This window comes from Phyllostomus discolor, chromosome 4, assembly GCF_004126475.2.
Source record: "Phyllostomus discolor isolate MPI-MPIP mPhyDis1 chromosome 4, mPhyDis1.pri.v3, whole genome shotgun sequence".
Classification (NCBI taxonomy): Eukaryota; Metazoa; Chordata; class Mammalia; order Chiroptera; family Phyllostomidae; genus Phyllostomus; species Phyllostomus discolor.
The window spans coordinates 93,461,134-93,485,452 of NC_040906.2; positions in this window are offsets into that span (position 1 = coordinate 93,461,134).

Here is a 24,319-nt window from a genome sequence, read left to right on the forward strand (position 1 = left end):
AAAATTATTCCACTTTACATGAGAAAGTTAAGGAAAAAAGGGATTAGGTTTAGTTTGGTCTCCTAATGTCATATGCCTGGCAGGAGACAACCCTGCGGTTCAATCTAGGTGATGCTGACTAAAACCTTGAGCTTTTTCTATAACAACAAAGGTTATTTCAGCCTGTGAAGTAACTGAGAATCAACCACAAGTAATGATTGGATGTAAACATTTATTTTAAATATTCTCAAGTAGTCCTTTCAAATGAGCAGAGAAAAACAAAACATCGGAATTTATTTGGGCATTGGCAATGCTGCCCATACCAGCTGGCAAATGTGATCTTTTGTAATTTTATTAGGTGGTTAGAGTATGTAAACATAATACACAGGATAATTTAAATGAACATGATGCTTCCAGGCTGATACAGGGTGAATCACCCTAAGTGGTAAAATTTGTAGAGAGCATTTTATAGCCATGTTGTTTTCAAGCTAAACCAAGATACAAGATTAGAATGTGTGATACTCTAAAATGAATTGAAATTTCCTGTGAGTCAGGATTATCTGATTCTGACTCATACATTGCCTATAAAAATTAAAAAAGGAAAAAGTATTTTTCCAGAGGACCCAACTACAGAAGATCCTATGAAACTGACACTGAAAAGAAGTTAGGAGGGCAAGAAGCTTAAAGATGAGTGACATCTGTGAAAGCAAAACAGATTGGGCAGGGAGTGTCAAAAGTGTGATGCAAATATAACAAATTTCTGCCAGCTAAGTGGGGGCTAGTAAGAAAATATTAGAGTGATCCTTTAGTGAGCAGTTCTTGATTGAGGCTGCCCCAAGGAGATCATGATCTCAACACAAAGCTTATGCACACCTGAGGAAGTTGGCAGCAGGAAACTGTCTGCTAACCATCTGCTAACCACTCCTTATAGTTGGATGAGTCTCCTTGAAGGGGGATTTTAGAGTTACATCTCTCCATATTTGCTACAATCCATCCCTTGTAACCTGAAGATTCATTTCTCTGTATGTATTTGTAAGACATCTACTCACAGGGAGGAAATTTATAAAAGGAATGTCTCAGCTTGAATCACATCCCCCTTCCCCATTCCAGGACCACAACTGGTACTCATCCATTTCTTTCTTTATCCATTCTTTTAAATCCCTGTGCCCCTCAACTAACACCGAGGCCAGTCTCAGTTGGTGGCCTGCCTTATGATGTGTCTCACCCTCATTCTTAGTGGATATGAGTTCCTGCCAACCATATTCTTCTCAGGTAAATGTCCTGCACTTACTCATTTCCAATAACTATTGGGCAAGTAAGTCCTGAATGGCAACCAACTGTATGACCTGTATTCCACACATATTTGTTACTGCCACTGTTGCATAATAGCTGCTGTGTACTCTTCTGCTCACCAGGTTCAGTGATCTGCTTGCTAAGTAAACCACTGAACCTAATCCCTGATTTCAGGATACAGGAGTCCAAAGAGCCAGCTGGTAGTCATAATTTTTAGTTCTATAAGAGGTTGATTGTGTCTATTGGCAAGAGTATACTTCTTGTGGAATAGAATTTCTAATCCTGCAGAACCAAGAGTGGAGGGAATGAGAAGTACAGAGTCTCCAGTGTGGCACTGGAATTGAGTATGACAGTGATTAGCTCTACTCCTGCCTCCCAGAACTAAGTGTTCTTTCTGCTAGAGATAAAATGCCATAAAGAGATCTTTAATTCCAAGAAGACAGTAACCCAGGCTCATAGACCATTACCTCCCAGCTGGTATATCAGTTGTACCTTCAATAGGTCATTATGATGTTCTATCAGCTAGCTGCTTCTGTATAATATTCTGCGGGATCCTAAATACATGGCTCTACCCTTGCACTTCCTTTGCTATGAAGCTAGACCAAACAGAAGAACCTACCTGATGGCACATCATAAAAATGTTGTGTTGTGTGCTTATTAAGTAGTGTCTCTCTGGTAGATGTCCTCAGCTGCATACTAATACGTGAAACAGAGATATTTATACTTTGTTCCCACTTTTATAGGTCCATCTGAATCTTTCTACCCTAAACCTCTTTGTCTTTGATTTTTCACTATTTGTAATCTAGCCTTTTGTTCAGCCCATGAGCTCATCTGCAACTTTACATGAGTCTGTATATATTCTATTCTGTATAATTTTAATCAATTCTTCTTCTACATAAAGTAGATGCCCATGTACAGCACTTTTCCCTTTGGAAAGTTGGGGAATGAGGCCTTTCTCAAAGGATAAGCTGAGCTTCATATCTTCACGTGTGTCACAAATGGACCATTATCATTCTAATTTACCCAGCATTCCTCCCACATTCTTTTGATAACAAGGTCTCCTTATCCTTTAGTGAAGAACCCTTCCTTACCCTTTCATAATAGGACTTAATCAAGCTGACTTGCTCCTGTTGACTGTCCTTCTGCAAGTCATAGTGTTCTATATACTACCCAACTATCTTTACAAAAATGTTCTTTTCTGTTTCATAAGTTAACCAAAGTAATTTTTTTTTAAGATTTTATTAATCCATTTTTAGGGAGGAAAGGGAGGGAGGAGAGAGAGAGAGAGAGAGAGAGAGGAGGGAGGGAAACATCAATGTGCGGTTGCTGGGGGTTATGGCCTGCAACCCAGGAATGTACCCTGGCTGGGAATCGAACCTGGGACACTTTAGTTCCCAGCCCGCGCTCAATCCACTGAGCTACGCCAGCCAGGGCCTCCAAAGTAAATTTTTATTGCTTGCTATAAAAGCCCTAACTGATATGAAACTCTATTAAATTGTACAACTAGATCTAAAATCCTAGGAAAGACTATATTTTTACCAACTAAAAAATATTGTTTTCTTCTAGACAGATGCAAATTTGATGCACAGCTTGGTGAGCAGATGGACTCTTTGTACTAATGAGAAAGAAACCCCTTCAAGTGGCCTTTTTGGTATCTCCCTTATGAAGATTCATCCTTGAATACCTTTGCTTGAGTCAATTATTCAGGTAATTTCTAACAGATAGCAGGGATAAACAGAATGTAACACAGCACAAAATGTTTTGAAATGGAAAAATGTAATACTTGTAATGCTACACACTTAAGTATGACACAGTCAATAGTGACTTTGAGCTGGGAGAGTGGAGTAGCAAAAAATGAAGTTACTAATATTCTTGGAAATGGAAGAAAGATTTTTTCAAAGTAGAACAACACAGTAGAAGCTACATATGAATAACTTTTGTTTTTGAAAAGACAGAAATACATTTTATTCAGTTGACTCTAAAGGTACCAAAGGTACCTTTAAAGGTACCAAAGTTAATTGAAATAATTATTCCAGTTTCAGTACTGAAAGAACCATTGAAAAGAAGAAAGTTCATAAGCATAAACTTTCAAAGGATTTTATTTATATTTTTATCTAAAAAGCTTCCTTTAAATACACAGCCTTATAGAACTGAAAGCTTTGTACAATTCCCTAAATAATCAATTTGAGAAAAGAAAATAAGAAGCTTGAATGGAAATGTTAAGACTGGATATGAAAAGTGGTCATGACAAAACACAGATGAAAATTTTGGTACCTTAATGAATGATACTATTGATAATATACATTCCCCTAAATGCGCCAGAAGGACTTTGAGGCTATCCTCTCAATTTCATAGCACAAATCTTGTCTATCTCCAGGCATATCAGATGATTTTACCAATAAGCATAAAGGCAAATTCCATGTTTGTACTGGAAGCCACTTTAGTACAAGACCACCACTGTGCTATGGTTATCCTAGCACAGGCTGATCCTGCATAAACACTGGAAACAAAGTAGGAGGTAATAACTGTCCTATGCCACTTAACATGCCAATCAATTCAATGTTTAAATTCTGGAAATGTACTATTTGCTTATTGAACATATTTTTTTCTTGAGTACCTACTACAGTAGATAGCCATTTGTTACTCCCACAATTTCTATTAAAGATTCAAATGGTTTCCAGGTAGTAGAATTTACCTAAGTCTCTAGAAATGGAGCAGGTGACTAGACCTAACCCCATCAACCATTCTATAAACCTGGCCATAATTATCAATTCAGGTGAGGCAGTTAACCTAAATTCTTTTAAGTTAGTTAATAGCATGACATTTAATGGGGACATTAAAGAAAACATAAAAATGACACTCTCTCTTGTTTTGGGGAATAAAAGACCTAGCACTTTTGTAGCCATGTATGGTCCTAGAAAGAAAGCAACCCTGGGGAGATGAGAGTGCAGAAAAAATAGAGCCAGAAAACTGCCCTACCTATCAATCCCTTTGAATTACTTAAGACAATAAAATTATATTTACATTTTAATTAGTTTGAATTCAGTTTAACTCAGTTTCTGTACTTAAAAGCAAAATCAGCCCAAATTATATGAAATTAATACTGGAAATGGAGAGTGTTGAAAGAAGATTATCTTCAATTAAAATACAGAGATATATTGAATTTCCTTCTGCTCCATGTAAGAAATTGATGATTAAGGATCTTCATTGGTAAAAAAGTAGTTAAACTGTGGCCTATTTAATGTTTTGGCATGGATCTTTGGCTTAGCAATGCTGCAATATTAGGGAACATGGCTCAAAAGTCAGAATGGTGCTACATAGTGCTGTTTCTAGTGAGGTCATTCATCACAGGGACAAGCTGCTTTGAAATCTGTCTGAAAGATAAGCCTCTTCAATATGGGAGGCATTTCCTGTCCATGAACATCAATCCATGTTGATGAGATTCAGTATTTTGAGTGATTTTAGGATTTGAAGAGTTAGATTTTTCTACCCCAAATTTTAACATTAGTTCTGGAGGAGACAGTCAAGTTAAAACCTTGTCAAGTGTTAAAGCTGGGACACAGGAAAAGATTGATCCCCAAAGCCTCTCTTAACAACTTCAGCAGAGCAATCTTATTTGTCAAAGGGGAAATCACTTCAGTTCAGAAAAGAGCAGGGATGTAGCTGGGATGAAAGGACAGCTTACCTTCACCATGTTTCTTCTGTCTACATTGTTCAATTTACCCAGAAGTATTTTTAAATTGTGGGTTAAGGAGATGGAAATTCTTGTTATGAGTGGGCTGTTGAGATAGTCAATCTCAAGATTCTACTTACAAATTTTATGACAGATATGTGTTCTTCCTTTGAGTGATGGGTTGGCAGATGGTGAGTCTGAAACTGCTGTGGTCCTTTTTTTTCCCCTGAGGAATTCCAGCCTGAATAGGATGAACAACAACAGTGAAGTTAAGAAAATTTCAGGAAACTGGAGCTGGAGAACTGAACAAATGAGTAAGGCTCACTGGAGCCTTACTACCCCTGAACTATTTTCATTTACATGAACCCATGAACCAAGTCATCTTTAAGTTACAGTTGAGTTTTCAGTTATTTGCAATAATAAGCATTCAGGGAATTATGGATTAATAGTGAACACAAACTAATAACACATTGTTTCTTATGAGAATGAGTTTGCATGGTTGTCTCTTCTACATTTTAAGAAAGAATATCAACAAGTGTTAAAAGGTTGGAATCTATTGATTCCAAGAAGAGATGACAAAAAAAAATATTAAATTCTGAACTGGAGAGCATTATACTAAGTGAAATAAGCCACGTAGTGAAAAACAAACACTATATGATCTCACCTATAAGTGGGGACTAATCAACAAAACAAGTGAGAAAAATAGAACCAGAGACATGGAAATAAAGGACAAACTGACGTTGACCAGAGGGGCAGGGGAGGGGAAAAGAAGGGTAAGAACAATCAAGGAACATGTGTAAAGGACACATGGTCAAAGACAACGGGGACAAGGAGAGGATTGAATGTGGGAGGTGGTGGTGGATAGGGCAGAGGAGAGTAATGGGGAGAAATAGGGACAACTATAATTGAACAAAAATAAAAAAAAGAAAAAATTCTGAGTTACACCCAAGTGTCTAACTTGCAACTAAAATCTGCAATTGGATTTGAACATTAATAATACTGTGAAAATTAACTAAAAGAAACCACATTTAAAATGGAATTGGAAATCCAGAAGAAAGAATTCCCATTCAGTTGTCACTCAATGCACACTCCTGATGGCCATAAGAAGAGACACACCTTGCTCCTCTGACAAGAAGGGATACTACTTTACTACCTCAGCAGGAAGAAGAAAAGATTTATTTTTGCCCAGTAACATCTCAGCCTATGGGAGATGGCCATAACTCGACCAATGAAAAGTCACTATTCTTCAAATTTTCAATTTGTTCCAATGAATTCTTCCCTTACAATAGTTCCTCCAAAGTCCATTAAAAAACATTCTTCCCCTTTGTTTCTGTTTCACCATTGGATTACCTGTCATCATGAATTGCAACTTTTTGTTATCAAATAAACCAATTTTTCTAGAAAAATACATGGTCGTCTATTTATTTATAAGTACTTTTACTCAATATAGCCAAATTAACTTTCCGAGCTTCACCTGAAATCTGTTCCTATTCCTATGGTACCAGTAACTGTAACCACCGATATTTACTTTAGTAGGCAGAAGCTGTAGCTTCATCCTTAATCCTTCTCTTTGTTTCACTCCTCATACATAATCTGTCCCATTTGCTTATAGGTTTATTATCCAGATGGCTCTCACTGCTTCCCTTTCACCAGTTCAAGCTACAACTGCCTTTCTTCTGATCTGCCTTTCAAGGTCCACATCTGCTTTTTCTAATTCTGACTTTTCTATGATAGGCACAGTGATCTTTCCACCACTCAGATCTTCTTTTGCTCTCAGCCTATTTAACATGGTTGACTATGACAAATAATAGAAAGCCTGATGAAGTCTAGACATTTCCTGCCTCTCTTATCTCATTTTGCACTATGCGACCCTCACAGGCTATATTTGAGCCACACCAGCTTGCCTGTAGTCTCCAGTGTTTACCTGTGGCTCCTGGGAAATCTTAGTTTCTCATTTTGTGGTCTCTGCCTAGAAGAAGATTCTTGACTTTGTTTCCCCTTCTGCAAGAAGCCTTCCTGACTTACTGACAAGGTCAAATCCTTCTAGTATTTTCTCTAATATATATAATTTACCTCTTCTTCTTAGCCTTTATTATGATCTATAAGTACGCATATTTACTTGAAATATATGATTATTTGATTAATATGTTTTTTTAGTAGGTTTCCAGTTTCTTGAAGGCTAATACATGTCTACTTGTATACACAATTGCCTGAGGAAAAGATGCTCAGTAAATATTATTTGAAAGAATGAACAAAGTATTTCAGAGTGGTATTTAAAGTATATTTCTTCTTTGATTATTTGACAAAAATGAACCCTGTATACCTCCCTTACAACTTCATAAAAATTTAGAAGGAAAGTTGTTAATGGATTAACTGTGTATATTTAATTTTGGCAAAGCTACAATAGAATTGGCTGTAGCCTAGAGGAAAATATGTTATTTTTCTTTATGCTCTTCTTTGTATGACAGAAAGATTACTCATTTTTAAGTCAGAGTAGACATCCTATTGTACCACACAGTAGTTTAGTAGTGTCAAAGAAAAACCATGGCTGGACCAGGGGAAAAGGTTGCAGCAGGGAGCAAGACTTCAGTGTAGAACTGCACTCAATTCCAAAGACAACATGGATAAGCAGGGATTTATAGCCAAGGAGAAGACTAGGGGTCAGTGGAGGAAAATTTACTAAAAGGAAACATCAGGGGTAAAGAGGTATTTCTGGCTAAATCGACTTGACAGAATCCTTACTGCCAGCAGGCCAAGTGGACCTGATATTACCTAGGGCATGGTAAGGGGTTGGATATTTTGGGCAGGGGTTCTTTCCGATTGTGATTCTGCCCAAACTGGGTGATGCTGTAACTGGAAAAGACACCGGCGTTCAGGCTGCCTGTCACTACCAAATCCAATAAGCAATGACAGTGATTGAATCTTTTATAGGCACTTTATCCAGATGGCTGGCGATCTGAGAAGATGGCGGGTTCATACCCTAACAAACCATCTTGCTTTTTCTTTCCCAGCCAGATCTTTTATAAGGGGGCTGGGGGAGGGCAAACAAGGTGTCAGTGAAAGCCTTTGAAATTCAACAGTTGCCTCCAGGGGGGAAGGGCGACTGCTTGCTTCTTCCTGGTACAGACAGTCTTCGGACTGAGGTAATCTCCAGCCAGTGACCCAGGAGGTCAACTGCTTAAAACTTAGGTGCCAGGATGGGCCTTATCTGTAGTTGCTGAAACAAAAACTTAACATACACATTACTTGCTAGATTTATGACTATTTACCTTAAGTTAAATTTTCCCAAGTCTTAAACCCCTATCAATGTGATTTTGACAGGGACAGACTCTGAATGTTAAGGCCTACAGAGCATAGAGGAGCCTGATTAAAGTTTAGTTAAGAAGAGAGTCCTATCAGTAGCTTAGGAAAAAGCATAATCCTCCAAAGCTTTGGTTTCTTCATCTGTAAAGTGGTCATAATAACCCCATCAAACTTTCTTCATGGGGTTATTTAGAAAATTATATAGTGTCAGTCATCAAAAATTTTGGATATTTTTTAAAACATACTTTAGATTCTTATTGTCTTTAATCTTTCTTGGATGACCCTATAAGGGACAAACAGTTTTTCTTTGGAAGTGCAGGAGGAGCATGTGGGCGTATCATTGCAATGACACTTCTTACAACTGCCTATTATAGTCATAAACTTTCTTCCTGGAAAACTCTTCTAAACTTAATTAATCTGATACTATGAAAGTGACTTGCATGCAAGTCAATCATCATGTTGCCAAACAGAGAATGAGGGGATAAATTATACCTCCCATGTTTTACTAGTGCTCATAGAAAAATAGTTACTGTTCAGCATATACATTGGAAAAGTTGACATTTATATGGATCTCTTGATTTCACGCTAGACAGTCAACTTAGATACTTAACAGGACATTAAATTATTTTTTGGAATGGACAACATCTGTGTTATTTCTGACATTGATATGAACAAACACTGACAAAAAAGAACAAAAGAGGAAGAGAAAAATAACAAAGGAAACATAAAAAGATTTGAATCAAAACAATGAAATGGGAAACTTCAGATATAATTAATAATAAGTATAGAGAAAAAACTCTTCTTCTATGAAAATTTATAGTGTAGATAAACCCAGAAAAACAGTGTACACGATTTCTATTCAGACAGTTTCATATTATAAATTCAAATGTGTTATCTTAACCCCAATTATACATATACATTTTTATCTATAACATACATTAAGCACACAGAGAAAAGTAAAAATATAAAATGTGTGAAACGTAAGTTTAAGAAAACAACCCGGATACCATTTGTTGTGAGTATAGTTAACACATGCATATCCAGAAAGGATAATAAATAATACAAATTAAATCGAATAATGATTTTATTCTCTACTTGATTTCTGCATGAGAGATACACATGGGTTTGAAAGCAAGCCAGTATTTATAGTGCAATATAAAGTGTAAGTCATAGCCTAAGATAGGATTTCTGAAATGTCAGCAATACACTAATTTACTGCTATTTTCAGAAGAAAAATAAAAGCATTGAACACAACCAATACAGACTGAATGTAACAGAAAATCTCAATTACAAATCATATTTTCCCTGGTAAACTTTACTTTGCCTTAAGGACAGCTTCACAGGATTTACAGCAGAGAAGAGAAAACAAAATGAAATAATATTTACTATATATTTAGAAAAATGTAATTTGATAAATTTATAACTAAATTGGAAATTGATGACTTTACATGTGCTTCAATCTATAAAGGCCTTTTATGGTAAAAAATCCTGTAAAGGAATGCTGTGTGCCAAACCCCCAACTATATTTTGTTGGTCAAAAAAATAATTGCAGAAGATAGATGCCGGGTATTTTTAAAAACCTAGATCTACAAATCTAAAACTCAAAGAAATTTTTAGGCCATTAAAATTAAATGGATTTCAATTATTATGTGAAAAGAAATTCAATTTTAGAGATCTGTGCCAATCTAAAATGATCCCAAACCAAATGGATGGTTCCAAACCAGTGCCTTATGTTAATATGCAATGTGTTTACTTCCTTACTGCACCTGGGTTGTGTAGCCTAGGCAGAATTTGGCAGAGATGGCAGAGATGTGAAAGAAAGCAGTGTTTGACAACTCTAGCTGGTAGTTCCTAGCTAGCATGAATCTTTATTTAAACAGTAGAATGTTGACACTTGTTACTTGAATAGATAATATAAATAAAATGACAATTTTTTCATTCTCCACAGTAAAGTGGATTAAAAAATAGATTATAATACCAGAATATTACTTGAGTTTAAATAAGGAGTAAAAATAATCACACATGTACCTATTTCTTTCTATGAGAGTTTTTAGTAACATATTCCATTAATAAAATAGTAAAATACACAAATTAAAATGACAAATGCCATCTCTCAACATATTGCTTCACACAAAGCTGTATATAAGACAATGTACTCACTGTCCTACAGAAAAATGATGATATTACATGTCATTATATGGATTTGTGAATTTTCTAGAAGATTGTATTCATTTTATGTGTGCATATGTGTGTACATGTATGTATGAGGAAGAACAATATAATAAATTTAAAAAAATGAATTACTATAGTTGACTATCATGTAGCTTTTTTTAAAAGGTGGTACTGCAGTTCAAGTGCTTTTTTTACCAATGTCTGTTGGAAACCGCCCTGCAGTAACCCCGCCTAGGCTAAGGCTAAGGGAACGCCCTTTGAACCATAAGCCAGCAAGGAGACAAAAGCTTATCTCCTTGGCAGGAATGCTGCTTCTGCTTCTTCATTCATAACTGAACCCCAAAGCTTGGTCAGTTAGCCAAAGATGGGTAAGATTCCCCAAGGGGGGAACGATCTAAGACAGGCACGATCACTTGGTAGGCCCCCCAAAAGGAGGACTTTGGGGGCTACAGCAAAAGCAGGTGATGGACCCTCACTCCTCAGTTTTGACATAGTCTGAGTCCTCATCACCTGGGAGGAAATCTCCTTATCTCTTGGTTGCCTTAGTTCCCTTGCTCCACCTAAGCCTGAAACAATGACAGAGTGGTGCAGCTCTGTGCTGAATAGGGAGGGTACCCTGGGTGATCAGGCCTAAGAAAGAATATGTAAATTCCTGTGAAACCTTCTTTGTTTAGAATGCTCTCAGTTGAATGAGAAGGGTCCAAGGAGGAAGTTAGTTTGTTCCTTAAAAGTCTTACAGCTCTTTGACACTGACTCAAAATGACCCTCAGACTTCCTTGTTTTCTATTGTTTGATCCTTACTTTCTAGCAATGAGTAATGAGCTTTTACCTGAATTCTTATGCAAATGAAACCAAGAAAAAGCCTCTCTGGAGGGGGAACGACACGCTCTCCCCAACAGGGAGGGTGGCCATGGCGCCCTCCAGGAGTGAGGGTGGCCAAGCGCTCCCCATGTGAGGAGTGGCCCTGCTGTTCCTATTCCCCCACAGGACCTGGTTGTCTCTGTGTATGTTTTTTCTCGAGTTTTCGACGAGCCATCCGCAGCGTTCCATGATCACTGCTGGCCGGTATCAGAGGTCTCTTCCAGAACATACAGCCTCTAGGTTCCAGTGTATGGGGTAAAAAGAATGGGCCTGTAAAATTGAATATTATTCAACACTAAAAAGAAATGAGGAATCAAGCTAAGAAAAGACATGCATATGACTAAGTGAGAGAAGCCAATCTGAAAAAGCTGCATGATTACAACTGTATGACATTCTGGAAAATGCAAAACTATGGAGACAATAAAATGATCTGTGGTTTTCAGGGATTAGACAGGAGGAAAGAATGGATAGTTAGGTGGGGCATAGTGTATTTTTAGGGCAGTAAATATTCACCCTATATCAGGGGTCTCAAATTCATTTTCACCAGGCACCACATCAGCCTCAAGATTTCTTTCAAAGGGCTGAATGTAATTTTAGGACTGTATAAATGTAACTACTCTTTAACTAGGGGCAAGGAGTTCAGTGCTGCCACGGGATAGAAACAAGGTACGGGGCTGAATAAAACAAGGTGGAGGGCCAAATTCAGCTCAAGGGCCTTGTGTTTGCCACCTGTGCCCTATATGATATTATAATGGTAGATACATGCCTTTATACTTTTCTCAAAACCTATGGAATGTACATGGTCAAGAATAAACCCTAATGTAAACTGTGGACATGCATACATACATACATACATACATAAATAGTATTAAATTACTTTTGATGTCAAATATGTTCTCATTTTATAATCATTAGGCAGATTGCAGAAGGGACATATAGGCATGAGTGATGGGGCAAGTGGGGGTGAAACTTGGTTAACAGCGATAGACATTCATCGCTCCTGCTGTGTGTATTGGCTTTGAAATACCAGCCTGGTCACTGTGATTGTTAATTTTATGTGTCAACTTGACAGGGCCATGTGATGGCCAAATATTTGGTGAAACATTCTAAATGTTTCTGTTAGGATGTTTTGAGCTGAGTTTAACATTTAAATTGATAGACTAAGTAAAGTGAATTGCTTCTTGAATATGAATGAGCCTCTTCTGAACAGGTGAAGGTCTGAATAAAACAAAAAGACTGAACAAAAGAGAATTCCTCCTGCCTGACTACTTTGAGCTGGAACACTGCCTTTTTTCCTGTCTTCAAACAAACTGAAACATCACATGGGCTCTGTCTGGGTCTTGAGCCCGCTGGCCTTCAGGACTGAAACCACACCTTTTGTTCTCTTGTTTCTCAGGCCTTCAGATGCAAATTAGAATGACACCACATGTGCTCCTGAGTCCCCTGCTAGCCAACTACAGATTTTGCTTGGGACAAGCTAGTGTCAATAATCACATGAACTAATTTTTATTTACATATAGCTAGACCTCACACACATATCTCATAGATACATATTTTCTGTATGTAGATATATGTAGGAGACTGTCTATCTACCTAATCATCTATCTATATACCATCTATCATCTGCCGTCTTGTTACAGGGTGCAGCCAAGAGGGGAGGCCCCAAATGGGCATTTGAAATGGGGTCCAGAACTTAAGGTGTCCAGGAGATTTTAAGACGTCTCCATCCCTCCCCCCCCAGGGTGTGGGTTGGGGGAAGGGATGAATGGAGCAGGGCCATTGAGAGCTGCTTAGCATAGCAACAGCCTTGCTGCTGAACTCTGGCGTGGTCGTTTGGCATATCTATAACCTTTGACTGGTTGCATAGATATGTTAAGTAGCTGTGATCAGCTCTAAGCCAGGGGAATGGAAGTAACTTCCCCACCCAGATGTAACTGGGGGGGGGTGGGTCCCCTGAGTTACAGCTCCTGCGTGGGAGCTCAGAGAGGATTGGCTCCAGGACATGGGGCCATGCCTGCCCAGACTCATGATGGCAGCCCAGTAAAGCTGGAAGGATACGAGTTCTGGCATGTGAAGCCGAGTGTGGGAGGAGTCAGAAATGGGGCTGCAGAAGAAGATTGGTGCGGGGGATTTAAACCCAGACGCGGCAGCCATTGGAGGAGAACCATGCTGCTTTAAGAGGAGGGCCATGCGCAGCCCTGAGAGGAGAGAACCATGTGGCTGTGGAGGTGCAGAGAAGATCACGGCCATTGGAAAGAGAACCACACAGCTTTAGCAGAGTGAAGACTCCTGTGGCCCTGGGAGAGAAGACCACGTGCCTGTGCCAGAGTGGGGACCCCCACAGCTTTAGAATGGGGAACCACCACCTGGTTTTAGCAGAGATCCTGGCGACTCAGCTGAGGGTGCCGGGAACCCAGGGAGGTCTCCCAGTCGAGATGGTGGACTAACTGGGAAGAACCAGAGGACTGCCTGAGCCATGGACTTCTATTTCCTTTCCTGAGATACGGTACTGAGCAAAGGGGGAAGGAAGGAAGGACTGTGTCTGTTTGTGGGTGTTTTAAGGGACTTTAGGATTTTTGATAAATACATTAGGCCACTACTTGAAGTTTGTATAGCATTAAATAAACATTTCCTTTCCTTTTCACGAATCTATGGCATTGAGAGACGTCTTTCCTAGGGCAGCGGACATAACGGACCCGGGGCCTTCTTTCAATAATAGTATATCGTCCCAGGCCCCCCCTTGTTGTGTTCTGTAACAATCTATCTATCTATCTATCTACCTACCTATCATCTATCTATCCTATTGGGTCTGATTCTCCAGAGAACACTAACATAGTGCAATTTAATTCAAGGAACTTTGCTTGTTTGATTTGCTTTTTTAAAGTTCACCATGCTGGTTGCATACCTTACTGTAAGAATTTAATTTTGTTATTCTTGGTATTCTACTCTGTCCAGAATACCTCCTTTGGTCATTATCTCAAAGTGCCTGTTTAGTAATTATTATAATCAAATATATTCTCCCCTGAGGAGACCTAACTTAGAATGCATTATCTTTCTCTGAATGTTTATATGACTAACATTTTATATCATACCTTTGATTTAATAATCATTAAATCACGTTTGAGCAAAGTGTAACCCCTGGGACAAATCTGGCCTGTCACCTATTTTTATTAATAAACTTTTGTTGTGAAAAGTTTTATTCAAAACTTTTTTTGAATGCGCATGAATACATGCGCATTCATGTGTCTGTGGCTGCTTTTGCCCAACAACAGTTGAGCTGATCAGGTGCATTTAAAGACTGTATGTATAGCACACAAAGCCAAAAATACTGACTTGCCCTTTATTGAAATAGTTTCCTGGCCCCTAATTACATAAATCTCTAGTTGGTTCATTTAATTATTTTCATAGATAATATATATTTTTGAGAGAAACTATCCTATTTTCCACATATTATGTTTCCATTGCCCCTAATGGAGTTCATGACATGGCAGGTGCTTAAAAATGGATAATGACCTGATTTTTTTACTTGGATATAAAAAAAGCAAAGAGAAAAGAAAGAAGAGTTGAGATATTTAGGAAATGGAATATGTTAACTTGGGTTCCAAGAAGCTGCTATGTTGTATTATAGTGAGTTTTTTTGTTCTTTGAAAGGACTTTTCCTGCTAAATGATGGACTTTTTAAGAGCAGCCACATTATTTAAAAAAATTCTAATCACCAAACAAGTGCAGTGTTTTGCTCAGAGTAGGTATGTAGTAAATGAATAAAATAAGTAACCTAAGATGCTCCTGAAGCATAAAAGATGGAAGAGGGGGTGGTGAGAAATCAGGTCAGAAAATTAAGTAATAATATATTATAAAAGGTATAGTGAGATAAATTAAGGACTTTCATTTTATCATTTAAGTGGTGGAGTGACAACTGAAGAATAATAATAGAGAGTACTGTATGTCAACTTGTGTTTAGATAGATCACCTGGAAAAGTTAACATTAGAATATTAGGATAATGGATTGAGTGCGGGCTGTGAATCAAAGGGTCACTGGTTCAATTCCCAGTCAGGGCACGTTCTTGGGCCAGGTTCCCAGTGGGGCCCACATGAAAGGCAACCACACATTGATGTTTCTGTCCCTCTCTTTCTTCTTCCCTTCTCCTCTTCCTAAAGTAGTAGTAGTAGTAGTAGTAGTGGTAATAATAATAATAATAATAATAAAAGAATGTTAGAATAAACATTGAATAAGAAATAGAGAATTAGAGGGCTATCTTATGGCTAATGACACAAATAGAAATACACTATACATTCCACATAACAAATAAGTTCAACATTTTTAAAGATATTTTAAATTCATTTATAAATGTGTTTATAAAACAAATAATTCACCCACATATATAAAACATGTAACGGAAACATAACCATTTTACTAGAAGTCTGGGGAATGACTATGTGATACAGGACTGCATCTCTCTTTAACCTCTGCCCAGAGATCATATTTTATTTGTATAAGTTGCAACTTTCTGAATGTCCCTGAAGGAAGCTGCATTAACTGCTATGTTATAAAGCAGACAAAACTATGTATCTCCAAATTAATAGGTACTTGATCCAGTTTTGTTTTGTTTGAAATTTCCTACACATCAGTTTGATCTCTTAACAATGGCAATAGCACAGACAAGCAAAATATGAAATGATTGAGAGCTGACACAGAGACATTGCTTAACTTAGCACATTTTTACATAGTGGAGTTTTTCCAATTTGCACATTTTGCTTTTATGAAACTATGCTTTTTATATAAAAGTCACATGTATGTGTGAGATAAAAAGAATACAGGGGAAAGATAAAAAAACTTTGGAATCATAGAGTTGGATATAATTTAAGCACCATCAAACTATGATTTTTTGTTAACCCTTAAGTTTTCTGTGCCTCAGTTTTCTCATCTGCACAGTGATGATACCATATATTCTTGTATAAATTATAGATAAGGTATATATAACCATTGTAACTAAACAATAACATTCCATATAGAATATTTTTAAATCTATTTAGCTAAGTTAAATTGCACATCAGGACATAGTTGCACTAGTAATAAAAATATACATCTATATAATATATAGATTATTTGGTTTTCATAAATGTTTGTTAACCTACATATGTTTTTTAATGGCTACTTATTAATTTATTTAGAATAATAACAAACATTTATATTACATAATTTTTTTCTCAATAGAAAAACACTTCAGTGCCATAGTTTTGCATTTTTTGCAAGATCTTTTTTTTTTATTGTTGGCACTATTACAGATGTTTTACACTCACCCTTCACCTATAGCTCTCCATCCAGCACTCCATCCTGCCTTCACCACATTATTGTCTGCATTCCTGAGCTATGCATATTTTGTAACACAAAACACATAACACATAACACAAGTATGTTCTTTGGCTAATCTCTTCCAGTCCCTCCTACCCCTTTCCCCTCTGAGATTTTTGGTCTGGTCCGTGTACCAAAACCTCCGGTTTTATTTTGTTCTTTGAAACCCATGTATGTTTTCATAGAAAAAATCTCAATGTAGTCAGAAAGCATTTGCCTTTTTCAAAACATCCATATGCTTTACTAATTTTATCCATAGCTATGTAATGAAAAGGGAGAAAATATTGCAAATGATGTTTCCAATACTACTTATTTCCTGCTTTTCCTTTGCGTTCTCAAAAGAAGAAAAAATATGGAAGCATTGTCATATTTTTTAATTCATCCCACATACCTACAATACAACAGTACAACTACTCTGACACTTAATCAGTAAAATTTTAGCTTTTGAAATACATTACTAAAACATATTAGAATTGGTTCATTTTAATTCCAGTCTTTTGAGCCTTTATTTATATTGCAGATGTTAAGTTCCTGTTTTCATGTGAACCCTGTGACATATTTGAAAAATAAGAACGAAGGACTAAACCTGATTTCATTAGAAAAGTCCAAATATCCACCTGTTTTAAGCCAGCCCTGTCCATTGTCCTTGTGCATGTAGGTTAACACACCTTTGAGATGCCCGAGTAATCCTTTTCTCCAGACAGCTTGAAGGGGTAACCACACACTAGGGAGCTCATAATCTTGTTAACTATCCTGTACTTTGCTATCTTCCACTTTCATATAATTTTCCTTATCTTCTCTCCTTAATTTCAAGCACATAAACTACAAAATTTATTCTCCAGAGCATTTGAGATCTTATCAGTTTTGGCTAAACTCTTACAAAATTAACAAAGAATGAAAATACTCATGTTTATTCACTTTTAGTACCTTTAAAAGATACTCTCTAATTATCTCTTTCATTTGTGACCAATTTGCTTAGTAGCTTGAATCACTGGTCTAATAATGAAACCTGGTGTAGACCTGCTAAATTTGGTTCAATACTGCATCAGTCCACATCACAACCCCCAACCAACTGCTTTCCAAAGATATGCCAGCTCATGTTTTTATCACTGAGGTAAAATAAAAACTAAGGGGAAAATGGCATTGCAATGATGTGCTTTTTATAAAGGAAAGTTGTTAAACCTGCATATACTTGCATGCGCATATTCCACTAACATAAATATGAGTCAAAAATGACAATTTCATTTCTTCTCAAGTTGTGTTAGAAAAAGAAACAGTTGCAAGGTAATCCTACTTCTTCTTATTAAAAATGTTGATTATATAATATTAGTAAATTTAAATCTGTGATTAGGGAAGTAGGTGTTTTTATTTTATAGAGAAGAAGGATTATAAAGAAATGGGAAACTATACTAATATAGACAGAAATAGTTAAGTATTTTAGGTCTAATTGATATTGTTTTTAATTGCAACTAAAATTTCTTATCTATAAACACTGGGTAGCTTTGAGGGGGGAATGTGAGTGTATATTTATGGCTTAAAGAGGGAGGATGATGTTTTGTAATTAGGCATTTGACTCTCTCAGACTGTTACATAGAGCAGATTTCAGGGTCCTAGTATGCTGTGCAAGGTACACACAGATATTTATCTACATTTGACTCATTTTAAGTGCTACCATGTCTTTTACTTAACTGTCTTTAACTTCAAAACTTGCTATTTCAATCTGGTTAAAATTTCTTTATCAAGTAGCTCTTATACAACATCTGAAATTGTCTGTTCGGTGATTAGAATTCCGTTTAAGATAGGCCACTCTGGCAGCTGAATATTATAATAAATTTAAGAGGGTAAACTTTTAAAGCAGAAAGACCAACAAGAGAGGAGCATTATCAAATAAAAATATAATAGAACAACACAGCCCATTTTATGTTTTTCTAGTAGCCACATTAGAAAAGTAAAATAAGAATTAAAATCAACTTTAAGATCATTTCAACATAAAAATTATTTTAAGTTTATTCAGGTAATAGTCCACATTCTTTTTTAAATACTATATTCAAGTCCAGTGGGTAGTACACACTTTCAGCTCATCACTATATGCACCAGCCATATTTAGAGTGCTCAGTGTTCACATGTGTCTAGTGGATAGTCAGAATTAAAAGCTTGCTCCATTATTCCAAGACAAAAAAAAAAAAAAAATGATAGCCCCAGCAGATAAGCTTTAGCCAGAGTGAATAAAAAGTTCAGTATTAGATGAAAGCAGTGAATCTTGATAACTTTTTGGAGGTTATGGGTGAGTGGGAAGGAAGAACCAATACATTTTCTTATTTGTTGAATTATAGTAAATATTATGGGAAAAGAAAAAACAAAATCAGTTGCAAAATATCACATGATTCTTAACACTAGGAAAGTTATATTAGATATTTCACAAACAACTACCTCACAATATGTGACAGAAAAATCAAACAAACAGTACATATATGGAAAATATAGTCACTTTGCTACAAATTTGGGAAATGATTTCTTAATCATTTAATCACAGAACAATCATATATTTGTATGATCTTTTTTCCAAGGATCATTTCCTTTATATAGGTTACCACTTTTAGAAAATGTGTCCCTTTGCAGAACTTTGTAACTTCCACTTTGTCTCAAGATTGCAGACAAATATAAATTGTCAAAGTAATAGTATATATTTATCTAGTTTTGTTTAGGGTTTTTTTTTTTTGCAAATATCATTAAGAAAAACAGGTCTCATAATAGCTTCAATGAAATGGAAACACAAAAAGTTTCAAATAATCGTTTACAATTAGAGGTTTTTCTCATTTCATATTTTTCATGATAGATTTTTTTCATCATGCATGTCTTGCTTTCATGTAAAGATGCTTATGAAATAATGGCAGGAAATGGATGTTTGGACAAAATAATATAGTTGAATTAAAATGAACTGAGTTTAATTTTCAGCATCAACACAACCTACCTGGGTAGTTTTAGGCATAGTATTTAACTCTCTTGTGCCTCAGTGTCTCCATCTGCAAGATAATGATATACTACTTATTCTGCCGAATTCTTGTATAAGTTAGAGAAAGTGCATATAAAGATTTAACATGTAATAATTAAAAAATGTAAAATACATAATATATAATAGACTTTCAAAGTATTATAATGTCTATTCACATGGATTTCTGATTCAATGTGACTTTGTATATAAGAAAACATGTAAGATTAACATAAAAAAAAAACTAGATGAAAATTCTCACAATTTGAGAGTCTCTTCAACCAAATTAAAAAAAAAATATCAGTGTTACTATTTTCATTAGTACTACAGAAATATATAATAAAGAGAATACATATCTCTGCATTACATGAAAGAGTTAATTAAAAAATATTTCAAGGCAATCAGATAAAATCTGCATCTTCTTTTCTAAAGAATCAAAGTTTTTTACCAACATTATTAGTAAAGCCATTTTGACAAAGTGAGAGAAATTGAAGTTGCTGTTTTAAGTCCCACTCATTTTCTCTTTCTTTTTAATGGTAAAAAAGAAAAAGAAAATTTCTCTATATACTTTATCTACACAGCCTGAATGTTTTTCCTTTTATGACTTTCCCTGATATACCATACCTCTTTCTGTGTTGCACTGTGAATCTATTGATATTTTCCTGTGGGTCCCAACTGAAGTATTTTTAGTAAATGTATAATTAACATACTAAAGTTCACTAGATCAGCAATTTATCACAGTTCAACACTTTAAAATATAAAAGTAAATTACTAGAAAAATAAATAAAATGAATAGTAAAGATAAATAATATACAATCTCATGTTTTTTTTCATCTCTTAGGGTCAATAGGCATATTAAATTTTTATACATTCAAAACAAACAATGTGGATAAATAAATATATGCCATGTTAATTGCGACTATGATTAATAAATTAATATAGAAAATATTAAATGCATTGTTGTCATTTTATACTGGTAACTAAATGGGTATTTGGGAAGAATATAACAATTCTCCATATATAATACTCACAGGCATACTTTAACGACTATATGTGTTAATAATGAAATATTAATATGATAAATAAGCTTGCCTGTCACTTATTAACTTAGATAGGTTGGATTAACAATAGTGCTACTCACACATTAATGTGACTTAACTGCCTTAATGTCTTGTTATAATAAGACGCAAACTGGAGAACCTGTGCTATAGTGGTGTTGTAACAGGGTGCAGCTAAGGGGGGGGGGGCGCAAATGGGGATTTGTAATGGGGTCCAGAACTTGGTGTCCAGGAAATATTAGAAAAATATATGTATATAGGATGTGTTCACCCCCACAAGTCTGAGCTGGGGGATGGGACATCTGGAGCAGGGTCATTGTGAATTGTTTTGAATAGCAACAGTTTTGCAGATAACTTCTAGAATAGTCATTTAACATATCTATAACCTTTAACTGGTTTCATAGATATGCTAAATAACTGTGGCCTTGCTTTGAGCTAGGAGGATGGGAGTGACTTCAACCCATGATGCAACTAGGAGGCAACTCTCCCTGGTTACAGTGCCTGCATGAGAGCTTGGAGATGATTGGCTCCACACCATGGGGCCATGCCTGCCCAGACTTACTATGGTAGCCCAGAAAAGCTGGAAGAATACAAGAATGCTGGCAGGTGTAACTGATTATGGAAGGAGTCAGAAATGGGGCTTTTTGTGGTGGGGCAGGGGGAATCACATGGCTTTGGCGAAAATTGGGACTGTGCAGCTTTAGAATGCTTAGCTTTTTGTCACGTGGCTTAGGAAGAAGGAGAGACTTTTCCTGGAAGGAAAGAGGTGAAAGGACTCCTGCCGGTGGGCCATGAGAAGGTGCCACATGGTGTTGGATTAACTGGAGATCGCCGTGGCAACACAGCTGATGGTGCTAGAATGGAGGGCTGTCTGACCCACGGACTTCTACTTCCTTTCCTGAGATATGGTACCCCGAACTGGACAGAGGGAGAAGGAAGGACTGTGTGCATTTGTGGGTATTCTAAAGGACTTTAGTATTTTAATGAAGAGATTAAGCCATTACTCTAAGACTGTAAACTCTGAATAAATAATTCCTTTCCTTTCCTTCCCTTCCCTTCCCTTCCCTTCCCTTCCCTTCCCTTCCCTTCCCTTCCCTTCCCTTTCCTTTCCTTTCCTTTCCTTTCCATCAATCTGTAGCAGAAAGACATCTTTCCCTGGTAGCAGGCAAGGCAAACCTAGTATGGAGGGGTGACCCCCAGAGCACAAGGGTGGGTCCATTGGGTAATAGTATATGGTTCGCTGCCTCCCACCAGGTCTGTTCTGTAACAGTGTGCTAATGGGAATATAAGGATTTTAAAGCAATTTCAGTAAGCTAAAGTTATTCTTTTAAACTTTATCCAAAAGTTATTCTTTTAAACTTTATCCAAAATGTAACAAGTGATTTTTTATTTTTAAAATCAATTATCAATCTTTCATCAATAGTTAGTGTGTTTATTTTGCAAATTAAAATTAAATTTATTTTTTTAATTAAAATAGATTTTGATTATAAACATTTTTTGCATGGGTATTATCTGGATGGAAATAAAATTTAAAACATTTTATCAAATTTTGCAGGTATACAGACATATGCTATTATGATCACCTAATTGAAAATTATTATTAAATTGTGGGATATCATAATTTTAAACCTCTGTTCTTACACATTTCTAAACTTTGCTTTTTGCCCTTTTAAATTACATACAATTGACAAACATTTGCATTTCTTCTTTGCATGGAAATGTTAAAATCAGTAAAAATAATGAATATAAACAAAAAATAAAGTATAGCTGTTGAAAGTGTGCTTATATCAGGACAAAACTGATCTTCTACCTCACAATAACATTACCTCATGAAAAAAGTGTTAGCCCATAATTTAAACATGATTGAAAGAATTCTTATTAACCTCTGTAACTCCATATTAAATAAGTTTGTTATGTTTTGATAGCACTGTATAATAAAGAGAATAACCTTAAGTATAACACATTTTCTTTAGGGAGCTTGTGGGGGAACTTTGCCTGCAGAGCCCTCCATCCTCTGCAGATGAGAATAAGTCTACCAAGACATGATCTGCTTGGGGAGGAAAGATGGCCAGTCTCTCAGAGGAGAAAGGCCTTGAGCCTGTCCCTCAATGGGCTTTTATTGGATTCAGTTTTCAGAGGAATACAGGTAAAGCTCATCAATCATTGTCAGGCAGTAAGGACCAAACAGTAGATAACATACAAAGAACTATGAGGGCGTATTCTGAGTTGGGGTCAGTTAGCTAAAGGGGTATGAAACTTTGGGAAACAAACTCATTTCCTGCTTGGAACCTTATCAGAAAATTGAGGGAATTCTTAGCAAAGCAAGTTTCACAGGATTTTATGTATTCTTTCTTAGGCCTGATCACCCCTGGGTACCTGCCCTTTCCAGCATAGGGCTGCACCACCCTGTCATTGTTTCAGGCTTAAGTCAGGCAGGGGAAGTAAGGTAGCCAAGAGATTAGGAGTCTTCTCTCAGACAGAATGAGGACTCAGGCTATGTCAAAACAAAGGGGTGAAAGTCCATCATCCCCTTTTGCTATAGTCCCCTAAGTCCTTCCCTGGGGGGCTCCCCATGATCATGCCTGTCTTAAGTCATCCCTCCCCAGAGGAATTTTACCTATCATTGTCTAACCAATCAGGCTAGGGCCAAGCTGGGTGAAGTAAAAGAGGCAGAGGAGGTGCCCCTGCCAGGGAGATAAGCTTTGTCTCCTTACTGGCTTATGGTTCCAAGGTCTCTCACTCAACCTTAGCCATAGGGGGTTACAGTTTCTGAAACCAGGCAGATCGGTTCCCAATAGGGGTTCCCAGTTTTGACTGAAAAATGAACACAATTAGTGTAGCTGAGGTTTTTTAAAATTTTCATAGCAATAATTCCTTAATGAATACAGCAGTGCATTGATTTACATTTAACATAAACTTCCTAATCCACATGTGGTAGCCAGCCTCCAAGATGGCTCACATGTCTTGGTATTGTCACTCTCATATTGTTCCTTCTCCTACTGCACCAGGATCAGTCTAAGTGACCAATGGCATATGGCCAGTATAAAGGTATGTAACTTTCAAATTAAATGGTAAGACTGCGGCTTGTTTTTTTTTTTTTTTTTTTTTTTTTAGATTTTATTTATTTATTTATTTTTAGAGCTGAGGGAAAGGAGGGAGAAAGAAAGATAGAGAAAATTCATATGTGAGAGAAACAGTAATGGGTTGCCTCTCTCACACCCCTAACTGGGGATCTGGTCCATAACCCAGGCATGTACCCTGACTGGGAATTGAACAGGCAACCCTTTGGTGCACAGACCAGTGCTCAATCCACTGTGCCATGCCAGCTGGGGCTAGACTGTGGCTTCGGTCTTGAGTGTATTCTCTCTCTCATTCTCTCTTGGATCACTCACCCTGAGAGAAGCGATGTTAATGCTATGAAGAGGCCAGCAGGCCAATAGCTAGCAATAATTGACATCTACCCAAAGCCATATGCAATGTTGAAAGCTAATCTTTCAGCCCCATTTTAGTCTTCAGGTGTTTGGAACTCCAGTTTAGAATTCTGAACCAGAACTATCCACTCAAAGGTCCCACATACCTGACTCATGGAAACAGTGAGAAAATAAATGTTTGGGTTTTTTTGAAATTGTTAATTTGTG